Consider the following 11,600-nt stretch of genomic DNA (forward strand, 5'->3'; position numbering starts at 1 on the left):
CCTACACTCAAGATGGCAGGAATCCACTTGTAAGCTGAGCAATGCACTCTGCCTTGGGACCTGACTAATAGCAGTTGACTTAAAAGTTAAACAAGAAAAGCCTGCCAGCTTGAAAGAACCTGACAGAGAAATTGTCTTTAATGCTCTTTACAGGTCAATAAGGAGGAAGGAGACTCCTCTGCTTGTGACTTATAATGAAATTTGTTAGAGGAAAATTTTGTTCTGTACCAAGGACCTGCCTTTTCATTTGATGCTTTGAGCATGTAGTGTTCCTCTAGAGCTGTTGTAGTTATGAGCATAGTGCTCAGAAAGATGAAAAAAGAAAAATCAGTATAATACTGAGCATGGGAACCTTTGTTTTACCCTTGTATTGCTCTTGTATGGCACGTGTTTGCACTCTGCATGCCAAGTGCTAGTCTATGCAACTGCCTGATGATGTGAAGCAGGGGACACCTTTGCTTCTTGGCTGGCTCCAGCTGCACAAGGATGCAAAGGGATTTCCTTATCTTCCATCTGCTGTTAAGCAAAGTTCCCAAAAACCTGTGTGAGGAGAGAAATTGTCACTATGTCATCAACTAGTATGAGTTAGTGGAATATCCATACATTTGGATCCCCTTGGCCTTTCTGCTGGAAGCAGACAGAGGAATCTATAGACATGAACATTGTGTATTCATTCTTTATTTTGATAAACTTCCTTGCAACTTCCTTCCTTTGGATGCACTTGTAACTGAATCCTCTTTTTCCTTAAGAATGAGATGGGTTCAGCAAGCTTTGCATAGCTTGCACATGTGAGTTTGGTTGTGATAGGAAAGAATAGACAGAATATTTTAGAGGAAGCTGAAAGGCAGCCAGGAACATCTCCAACATTCTTGTCAAAGACAGCTTAGCATATATGGACCCCCCCAGCTACTTAGAAAAGCAAGCAGATAAGGCTAATACCTTCTGGCAGATGGGTGTTGCCAACAGTCCCAGTGGACTTTCCAGGTATTAGGAGTGGTACATATCACACACACTATGTTTTCCCATTAAAAACACCATTAAAATATTCTACTTGTATTTTAGCTGCTGAATTGTACCCAGTCATTTGACGATACCCTCTACCATGATGTCTAAATGGGCACAGAGGGCTTCACATTCTTCCACACTTTCAAAACAGAAAACAAATATTTGAGATAAAAGCCAGCAGATAAACTTCATCTACTCTGGGATTCTGAAATCTAACCATTTTTACCTGCGAGAGGTTAGAACCACAGCTGGTCTGTCTCTGAGCATGCTGGCAATAGAGTCCCACAGGAGGCCCTGGGATTGAGGATCCATTTCAGTAGTTGGTTCATCCTCTAAAGGAAATGTTAGCAGACAGAGATTCAGAGAAGCAGATATGAAAATGTATTTAGAATCAAGTTATTGTGTGCTTGGTCCTTAGCACAGAGCTGCTTCCCTACTGAAATCTGTGCCTTGAGAAAGCATATGTACCCTGAGAAGCATATGAGTGAATGGGAACTCATGTACTTCTTGGCACAAAGCAAAAAAGAGACAAGTACAAGGAACTACAGGTAAGAATATAATGCTCTCTGTGCAGGGGACAGCTGTGGGGAAGGGAATGAAGAATTACATAGCAAAAATGAAAGCACTTGTGATACCTTATTACAAAAACCATTTAGGACCCAGACCAGAAATAAATGGAAAGAGACTTGTGCGGTAGCAGTTACAGCAAATTGTATCAACCTCGGCTCCCATGTTTTGGTGGACATTAGAGATACAGGTCAATATACTGGAGAAACAAAGAATCTTCTGTCTGTAATACTGGCTTTTGAGGCAGAGATGGACACTTCCAATCAAATCTTCCTTTTCTAGGGCAATAACTCTTGTAAAAGGAGAGTAAGTCTTCCCCAAGGAATCTTCTTACTCACATAAACATATAGAACACATTTCTCAACCCAAGAAGATACTAAAATTACCCTGATTTACATCAGCTAAGGATCTAGTCCTGCATTAATTGGTTAGCTCAGTTAAGTAACAATTATTTTTTTTTTAATCTTGGGAGAAAAAAAAAAAGTAACATTTTGTCTTAAATTATGAGAAAAAATTTTTGGGATGTTTACCCCATACAGGCAGAATGTATGTAAAGACATTAAATGGCACAAGGAACCATGGTATCAAAAGGTTTCTTTTTCAGCATAGAAATTAAGGTTTTACAGTATAATTTAAATAATTGTTGTAGTAATAGCATTTAGAGTTTCCCTTGAGACAGGCAGGTTTCTGCTACCTTATGTTAACGATGAGCATTTGTACAGTTTAATCTAGATTAGAACAATTTATTCCAAAGATATTAAAGGCTGCCAAAAGGTAGCTATCTTCCTCTATTCTGCTGGAAAAAGCAGCAAAGTATATGTTGTAAGATCATAATTTATTTGAATAGCTGTACTCTGGTAAGAAAAGGCAGACTGAAACCAAAGATGGATTTAAATTCAGATTTGTCTGAATTATAGATTTTATCTCAGACCCTTCTTTGTTGAAGATCTTTCTTTCATAATCCCTTGGGGTCCTTTAGAAACCTAATTATGCCTCCCTCCCAGTCTATCCCTGAAATACAGTAACATGTAAGTTGAGGGCAGAAAGCAGCTTGCAAAAACTGTCATAAAAGTCCTTATACTTCTTTAGCATACAGTTTTTATAAGATGTTGTATTCAGTGATCACAGAGCTATGTTACATGACATTTACTAGCAAGACTAGTGGGCAGCCAGTCAGAGCAGTGAAGAGCTTGTGCTTGTACCCTTGTAGGTACCAGCTAGCTGGTCTGCACAGAAATCCCAGGTTCTGGCTGCCCCATTCAGCAACCTTGGAGAAAGAGTGCCTTTTTCACACAGCAGCTAATGCATGACAGAATTGCTGACACAACCCTCTTCTGGCAGAGAAAATGGCAGTCCCCTGGGTTTTGGCACACTCATTTTACAACTGGAGCAGGCAAGTCCAAAAAATTTGTGATGATGAGAAGAATTCTAACTACTTGAGGGAAAGCCATGAACCAGTCTCAGTGGTAGACTTTCTATCCGTACAAGAACTTAAATTATTTTCTTCTGGAATCTTCTTCATGTTTTCTATCTTGTATATAAAACATTTTGAAGATGAACAAACCCACAACCAGCACAGTTCTGAGTCACGGCAGTTGCATCTTTAGCCTTCTGTGGTTGGCACCACAGTTTTGCAAGTACTACTTATACCTAAGAGCCTGTATTTGAAGTGCAGTCTTGTACTTCATTTTCCAAATGACAGGAACCTCTCCAAGGACTTCAAAACACAGAATGGCAATCCCACTTTGGAAATTCTGGCCCTTGGCATGTTATGAGCCCTGTTAACCATCACAAATATTCACTGTTAACTATGTATAAGTCAAAACCAAGACTGCTTTACCATCTTAATTTCCTCAGCTGGAACTCCCTTGCGATGTGCATCTAAGTGGAGATTTTCTCTTCCTGTGTGCAGGTCACCAATGGCATCAAATTGAGGGCAGTGCCCCTCTGTTTTGATGGGTGTTTGAAATGCGAATCTAGGAGGGAAAAAATAAGAACCTTAGTTCTATAACACTAGCATTAGGATAGAGCTAGACAGTTTGAATAAAATCCTTCTTTTCTGAGCAACAGCTCCTGTAAGGGGAGAATGAAGTCTTCCTGATATGACACCCTACTAACAATGTCTGTACAGAATATCAAGGAATGTATTCTCACCTAATTCAGGTCAGGCCTTACTCATTTGTCTATCTACGTACAGGCTAACTTAGCATGAAATTCTTTGAAGAGCCACTCAGATCTTGTTTTTGCAAATGGTGTTTGTTTCTGGAAGAAAATAAACACCATCTCAGAGCATGCTGACTAGGAACAAATGAGCAAGACAAATAGAATAGAATAGAATAGAATAGAATAGAATAGAATAGAATAGAATAGAATAGACCAGACCAGACCAGGCCAGACCAGACCAGACCTGATTGGAAGAGACCTTCAAGATCATCACGTCCAACCTATCATCCAACACCACCCAACCAACTAAACCATGCAACCAAGCACCCTGTCAAGTCTCCTGAACACCTCCAGCGATGGTGACTCCACCACCTCCTCGGGCAGCCCATTCCAATGGGCAATCACTCTCTCTGTGTAAAACTTCCTCCTAACCTCCAGCCGAAACCTCTCCTGGTGCAACCTGAGACTGTGTCCTCTTGTTCTGGTACTGGTTGCCTGGGAGAAGAGATCAACCTCTTCTTTGGTAGTAGAAGTAGGGAGAAGAGAGAATCACAGAACAGTTAAGATTGAAAGAAGCCTCTGGAGATCAACTTGTCCACTTACCCTGCTCAAGCAGGGTCACTTAGAGCAGGTTGCTCAGGCCCATGTCCTGGCAACAAAATAGCTATTGTTCAAATTACATCAATGGACAAAGGATCAAATCCCAACTACACCTAACAAACCAAGACACATAAGTTGGAACTAAACTAACATAAATGAGTATCAGATCACCTTGTATTAACTTATGACAAAGATGCTAGAAACAGCCAGAGGAAAGTCCCAAAGCTCTGATCACAGTACCTTGTGGGACTGGTTATCTTAACTTTGCAGCTTTTGCTATTAGATCCAATTGCTTTGTCCCACTGTTAGCATTACTGTAACTTACCCACAGAATTTATAACAGATTGCTGGAAGTATAAAGCACCAGTGTGTGTTAACTGTGGTCTCCGTCAGTGCCATGAAGCTGGAAAAGAGCTGCTAGGTCATTGAGACTATTATCTGGACAGCTCTAGCCTGGTAAATAGACTGTCCAAGGCATTCTTTAAGGTACCTGCCTATTGCTTGCCAGCCACTACAGCATGTCCGGATATCACATCAGGATCTGCAGTCAGCATTTTGAATGTTGTTGTTTTGCCAATGCTGTTCACTCCCAAAAGACCAAACCACTAAATCACAAAATTTATCACATTCTTTAGTATTTCCAACTTGCAGATCAGCAGAAGCATGAAATATGAACTGATCCAAGGAATGCAATCTAGTGTTATTGAACAACATACCCCTCTGGGATGGATGCCAACATAGAGTGTGTGTGTGGGGAAAGCCAAGACTTCTGTAGCAAAGAAAATCTGATTTTTTTAGTTTAATGTTATTGGCCTAAGGCAACTATAGAACCAGGACAGGAGTAAATAAACAAAAAGAGTAAGCATTCTATAAAGTCAGATGTGTATTTACATTAATTAATTTTTTGTGATCTCTAAAATACAAATTTTCTGCATGCAACCTTTTACTTCTTACCTTTAGCACCAGGAGACAGACCTGAGTAGCTCTGACATACCAAACTAAAGTGGAACAACACAGCAGGAGAGTCTGAAGAATGATAGGTCTCTTACTCGTTAAAGAGCCCAGCACTATGTACAGTCTTTGCATTTCTGTAGCTCAAGTTTGCATGCATTCTGACAGCATACTGCAGATGTCTTCAATGTCTAGGAATAAGATGAATTGGTAGTAGAAATGGACGCTAGCAGAAATCGCTAACAGTCATTTCAAGTGATAAGGTAAAAAACTCAAGCAGGGAAGATTGCACTATCCTTGCTGGACTTCTCAGTGGTTTGATTTCTCATCAAAAGGAAGCAGCCTTGATTTCCAAAATGCTTGTTAGTTTCCAAGGCACAGGCAGCTTTTGAGATCAATGCTATCTGAAACCACAGCTGAAATAAATTTACACTAGACTAAATTGCTTAATTCTTAAAATATTACCTTGGTCAGTTCTTGCAATTCTAAGGCATTTGTTTTGTTCCCACTACTCATAATTCTTTTTCTTTCTTCTGCAATGTCCCTGTCTTCATCAACAACAGGTACCATGGCAGTCCCAGCAAACCTGGAAAAACCCAAGAGACGGGCTGCAGAAACCACAACTTGCTCGAGTTTGAGTTAAAACAACAGTGTGAAACAGTGGCTCATTAATTGTCCAAAATTTGACTGGTGGAAGCATTGGATTGAAAATTCACAATCTGACATTGGTTGGAGCTTTGTTGCTGTTGGAGGAATCCCTGACCTTTGAAAATTAGTCTCTACTGAAAAGGTAGGAAATTACTTGCTCAAAAGAGCATGCCTTGTCAGTCATCAGTATGACACAATCTGCCTCTCAGCCAAAGCTTTTACCCTTTGGCTCCTCTCCAGTAGCTACTGAAAGTCCTTCTACAGATCTTTTGAGCAGACCTCAGAATAAGACAGTAGTTTTGCAGTTTTAGCCATTAGGACTCTTGTGGCAGTCTCCAACAGGAGTGAATGGCCCACTCACACCTGGACAGGCAGCAGCTTTCTCTGAGGTAGAGCAGAGAGGGGAAACTTGCATAGCATCCGGGCTGCAATTGTCCTGTGCCATGGACTGGAATTTCTGTCTTGGGGTGCAAGGCTAGTACCTCATATCAGTACTTATGAGAATACAAGCTTTTCAAGTAATTTTTGAGTCTCACTATTACAGTCTCTTAATCTTAAAAAAAAACTTCACAATGAAGTGTTGATTCAAGAAAACTAATTTCTTTAGTAATACATCCTAAACCCTGTTAAAATAATGCACCTTGGTAAATGCTTCCTTGAACCAGGATATCAACAAATTAAGATGAAACCAGGTAAGCAAACAGGGAAAAAAAAAGGGCAAACAGTTCACACAAAAAGAAAGATAAAAGAACAAAGAGGAATGTGGAGAATAACAGACACTTACCCTATTAATAAAGAAACATTAACATGAGCTTTTGGACACACTCTCTTGTGGAGAACAAACAGTGCTGCATAAGGAGGTGCAGAATGAAGTATGCAGTCCCTTGAACAGCCATGGCAAGCAAGTTCTTTCCAGCAAAGTCACACTGAAAAGGACTGGAGCTCCTTACCTTGGGAGAAAGTGCATCAGAATGTAAGGTTTTGCCTTTTTTATTGCTGAAAAAAATCACTGTTCCTCAGAACAAAAGTCATAATCATGATTGTTACAAAACAATCCATACATTATTTCATTATGATCAAGCAATGTCTTAGTTTTCCAATGTTTTATAAAGATCCTAAAGAAAATACACTCAAAGCTTAGCTACTGCATGAGAGTAAAAATGACTATAAATTCTATGAATATGCACTGATTTGGATATTCAGAACATGCATTTTTTATGGAGTATGTGAAAGATATTTTCTGAATAAAAACAGATGGGTTCTGATATATGACTGTTATTTTAATGAGTAATCATAGAATGGTTTGGGTTGGAAGGGACCTCCAAAGGTCATCTAGCCCAACCCCCAGTTGTCCCATACTACTGTGCCCAGTTCTGGGCCCCTCAATTTGAGAAGGACATTGAGACTCTTGAATGTATCCGGAGAAGGGCAAGGAGGCTGGTGAGAGGCCTCAAGCACAGTCCCAATGAGGAGAGGCTGAGGGAGCTGGGATTGTTTAGCCTGGAGAGGAGGAGGCTCAGGGGAGACCTCATTGCTCTCTACAACTACCTGAAGGGAGGTTGTAGCCAGGAGGGGGTGGGTCTCTTCTCCCAGGCAATCAGCACCAGAACAAGAGGACACAGTCTCAAGCTGCGCCAGGGGAAGTTTAGGCTCGAGGTGAGGAGAAAGTTCTTCACAGCGAGAGTTGTTAGCCATTGGAATGTGCTGCCCAGGGAGGTGGTGGAGTGACCATCCCTGGAGGTGTTCAAGAGGGGATTAGATGTGGCACTTGGTGCCATGGTTTAGTAGTCATGAGGTCTTGGGTGACAGGTTGGACTTGATGATCTTTGAGGTCTTTTCCAACCTTATTGATTCTATGATTCTGTATCACAGACAGCTGTATCCCAAGAGAATGTATTTGAAGAACAGCAGCCACATTAAGCATTAATATGAGGGCTGATGAAGTATTCAAATGAAATGAAATAATACAGCTTCCTATAATAATCTAAAGACTTCAGAACAAGTGATAAAACCCGCCAGAGTCTGGCACTGAACAAATGGGTTAATTTCCAATGCAGACTACTGCACTGGGGAGAATTTCAGAAACAGCCACAAATTTTCCATGATAACACTTCCAGCCATCTCATTTGAGGTCAGGACACATGATTATGATGTAACATGATGCTCATTGCTTTTTACTTACCAAATCTGCCATATACTTCAGTCACAACTTGGTTCATGGCCAAATCAATGAGTCCACGGCCCAGGCAAAAACGTGTGAAGACAATTAACACATTTTTCAATGTCTTATTCAACTTCAGCAAAGACTGTATGAAAGAGAAAGAACACAGTAAACAGTTGAAACCAGACTTAAGAAAACATGACAGAAAAGTTCTTTATGTCAGAGAAACTGGATGTTCTGTGTTCTTAGAACAGAAAAATAGAGTATTTACCAAATTGCACCCAAAGTACCTGCAACCTAAAATGCATCATGGCAGAATGCTGGCATATGCTGAATCCAGAGAAGGGCAATGGTCACTTTAGAGACATAGTGTCTACGACAGAGACATATTCTCAAAGGTAACACTATTGGCCTGCTGTCCCAATAGACTGAACCCTGCCCTAATTAAGAAGCATGTCTGAGAATGCAGGAACACCAGGTATAAAAAGCATTGTAAAGCTGACCCCTGAAACCATGCACTTAACCAAGATCTGTTTCTCCTCCCTGGCAGCACATGGTGTTTGAAAATGCACTCTCAGTAAGGATAGCTAATTGGATTGCTGTCCAATGTAGAAAGGGTGTCAATGTCAGTAGCCAGAATATTAGCAGGTGCAGAGGTGGTAGTAGCAGTGCATGCAAACTAAAAGTGCTGCTCTCAGCCTTTCTAAGAACTATCAGGACTAAGTGCCTTTCCTTCCTTGGTGGTGAATCCATGATTTTCTACCATCTACATCCACCAAATCAATCTGCAGAGTCAAGGACACTGTGAAAGTGTACAGAAGTTTACTTTTAGGATTTAAAAAAACCCTCCATGTCATTCCATGTGTGTGTAACCCAAGGTATCAATGGCCCAGAGTCACTTCACTGGGTTTATTCTGCTCATCTGTCCCAGCGAGTTCCCCATTCATTTACTGACAGAAAAAAAAGGCACGGTAAGCAAAGTTATTATTAGAGATGACTATCCTTGGATAGACATTCACAGCTCCTTAAGGCTAGTTGTCAACAAAAACATTCCTTATCAGGTGATTGTCAAGTAACTCAAGGATGCATGTAATGGCACTGCTGTTGATCCCCACAAAGAGATTAATACAAGACAATGCAACATAAGCAGTGGTAGGGACACTGAAGAAAGAAGCAGCAAGGTACTACTGCCCATCTGCATGCCAAAGATACAACAGACAGAAAAACTATCACCATGTCAGTTGGCCTAATGAACGCACAAAGCTGCTCCTTCTTTGCACAGCATGTGTAATGAAATGGTATAACCAACCAGAGATATCACTACAGTATTCCTTTCCTGGCTACTAGATAAAAACGCCCTTTTTCTCCTTAGCCTTTTTTTTTTTTTGATGTTAAAAATGCATGGCAACAGAAACTGTAAAACCTGAGAAAACTCAGTCTTAGCAAGGTTATTATCACCCTAGGTATCTTTGCAGATCTCACTGGACTGTACACAACAAGGGAGAAACAAGTAAATGTTAGATAAAGCAAATATGTTATACTTCTCAACCTGTGTGTCTTCAGAAATCACAAACTCTTCACAGTTTAAAAAATATTTTCTAATTCTACCACTGATTTTTTTTTTTTTTTTACTCCTGAATAGGAGATTTCTGTGCCCTGATCTCTGGGACATAGCACATGCACATTCAGCAGCACAGGAGGACTATTCCTCTGGAATAAGCTTGCAATGTTTAATAACAATCAGTCTGATTGGGAAGAATTCACTAACAAGGACCTAAATTGCTTAACAGGACAATATACACATGGTCAGAAAAGATAATTGTTTCCCAGGTTACATGTTGAAAGGTATTTTAGTACTGGCTTCAAGGAGGCAAATGAAAAAACACCAAAATCTTATACAGGGCAGCAAACTGAAAAAATACATTTGCCTATAAAAATCACATTAAATGTTTTAAAATGGCAGTGACAAACCAATCAAACCCATAAAACAAAAACTAAACATTTAAAAAAAGGAAAAAAAAAAGAAAAAATCTTCCCCATGTGGCTGGGAGGTCACTGGGAGGGCTGGGAAGGAATTTTGGAATTATTGGTAGAGGCTGGGGATTTCTGGTTACTGGGAACACTGGCAGCGACTGTGCAATAGTGGGCGTCACTGGGCAATACTGGGAAACAAAACCAAATGTTAAAAACCTGCCGCGGCTTCTATATGTCAAACTCGACCCGAGTCTGCAAAACAGCAAAAGTGCCGTTCCAGAACAGAGCAGTGTAGCTTGAATATGGCAGCGAGCAGTGCCTGCCCGCGGCCGCACAGCGGCAGCAGTGAGCGCCAGAGCACGCTGCACCGGCGCGTATGAGCCGCGTCCGTAGCAACGCGCGGGTCTGCACCCGTGCCGGCAGGGGAAAAGTGCCCGTGCGGGGCAACCGGCCCCAAATCGGGAGGGGAAAAGGGGAAAAGTGGGGATTTTGAAAGCGTTTCTCTGTCTGGGATAGGGAGATGTTTAGGGCGGAGGGTCAAGGCTTTAAATCCCTGCTATAAATAGCATTTATGGGCAGTTTAGAAACCTATATTAGACAATTTAGATGTAGTTCTCTATTACACTTACCTGCAGGCTCTAGGCCGCACAGAGCATCTGCTCAGAGCCTAGAGCAACGTCAAAGTCCATTACTTATATAAGTTGTTCTAAAGTGTGTCTCAGATCCGTCGCACCTGATCAATTGATTTGCTAAATCTTTGTGTAAGAGACAAAAAGAACGGACCTCTCTCAGTGAACTCGTGAGGCTTTCCTCCCCGCCGTCAGGACGGCGGCTCGTAGGCACCGGGGGCTGTTCAGAACCCTGCCAGACGCCGAGCCTCGGGCTCTCCGGGAGCCCTCTGCTCCCACGGCAGAGCCATCCCGCGGCCTGGAGACCTGAAGCCTCCAGCGGGACAAGCGCGACGCGGAGGTCCACCTCCGCTCCATGGATTCGGCTCCGTCCGGCCCGGACTCGGCTTCTTCCGTCTTCGATCGGCTTGGCTGAGTTCGGCTCCGTTCGGCTTGACTCGGGTCGGTCCGCTTCTGCTTCCGTTGCCCATGTGTAATACTACGCGCCGCCATATAAGCATGCGCGGAGTCTCTAGCAGGGCTCCGCTCCGCTGCCATAGCAACACGGAGTTCCGCGGTACACGCTCCGTCTCGCTACGAACGCACCAGTCCCATTGCAGCACGGGTTTTGATCACCATAGAATAGTTTGTATTGGAATGGATCTTAAAGATCATCCAGCTCCACGCAGGACAAAGGGCTATGGCTTTGAGCTGGAAGAGAGGAGGTTGAGACTGGAGGTTAGAAAGAAATTCTTGAGAGTGAGGGTGGTGAGACACCCTGCACCTAAATGCAAAATTTAGCTTGCAGGATGCTGCATTCATTTGTGATTAATTTCTCATCTGTGACAGTTATCTCAAAGGTAACATTTATGAGACTGTTACATAGGCATCCTTCTTGTAATGAGCAACAGAAATGTGGTCGT

At 41.9% G+C, this 11,600-nt stretch overlaps 1 long non-coding RNA gene across 1 annotated transcript; it reads right to left on the reverse strand.

Moving 5' to 3' along the window:
* Positions 1 to 463: 463 nt before the first annotated feature.
* On the reverse strand, positions 464 to 11,033 carry LOC137442478 (uncharacterized). The gene is made up of 6 exons (XR_010987692.1): positions 10,699 to 11,033; positions 8,117 to 8,240; positions 6,719 to 6,884; positions 5,752 to 5,872; positions 1,232 to 1,337; positions 464 to 540 (listed from the first exon to the last, which is right to left on the reverse strand). It is a non-coding gene; the product is annotated as an uncharacterized lncRNA (long non-coding RNA).
* Positions 11,034 to 11,600: the final 567 nt, after the last annotated feature.

This window comes from Melanerpes formicivorus, unplaced genomic scaffold, assembly GCF_026170545.1.
Source record: "Melanerpes formicivorus ecotype bairdi unplaced genomic scaffold, bMelFor1.0.p_v2 SCAF_7, whole genome shotgun sequence".
Lineage (NCBI taxonomy): Eukaryota > Metazoa > Chordata > Aves > Piciformes > Picidae > Melanerpes > Melanerpes formicivorus.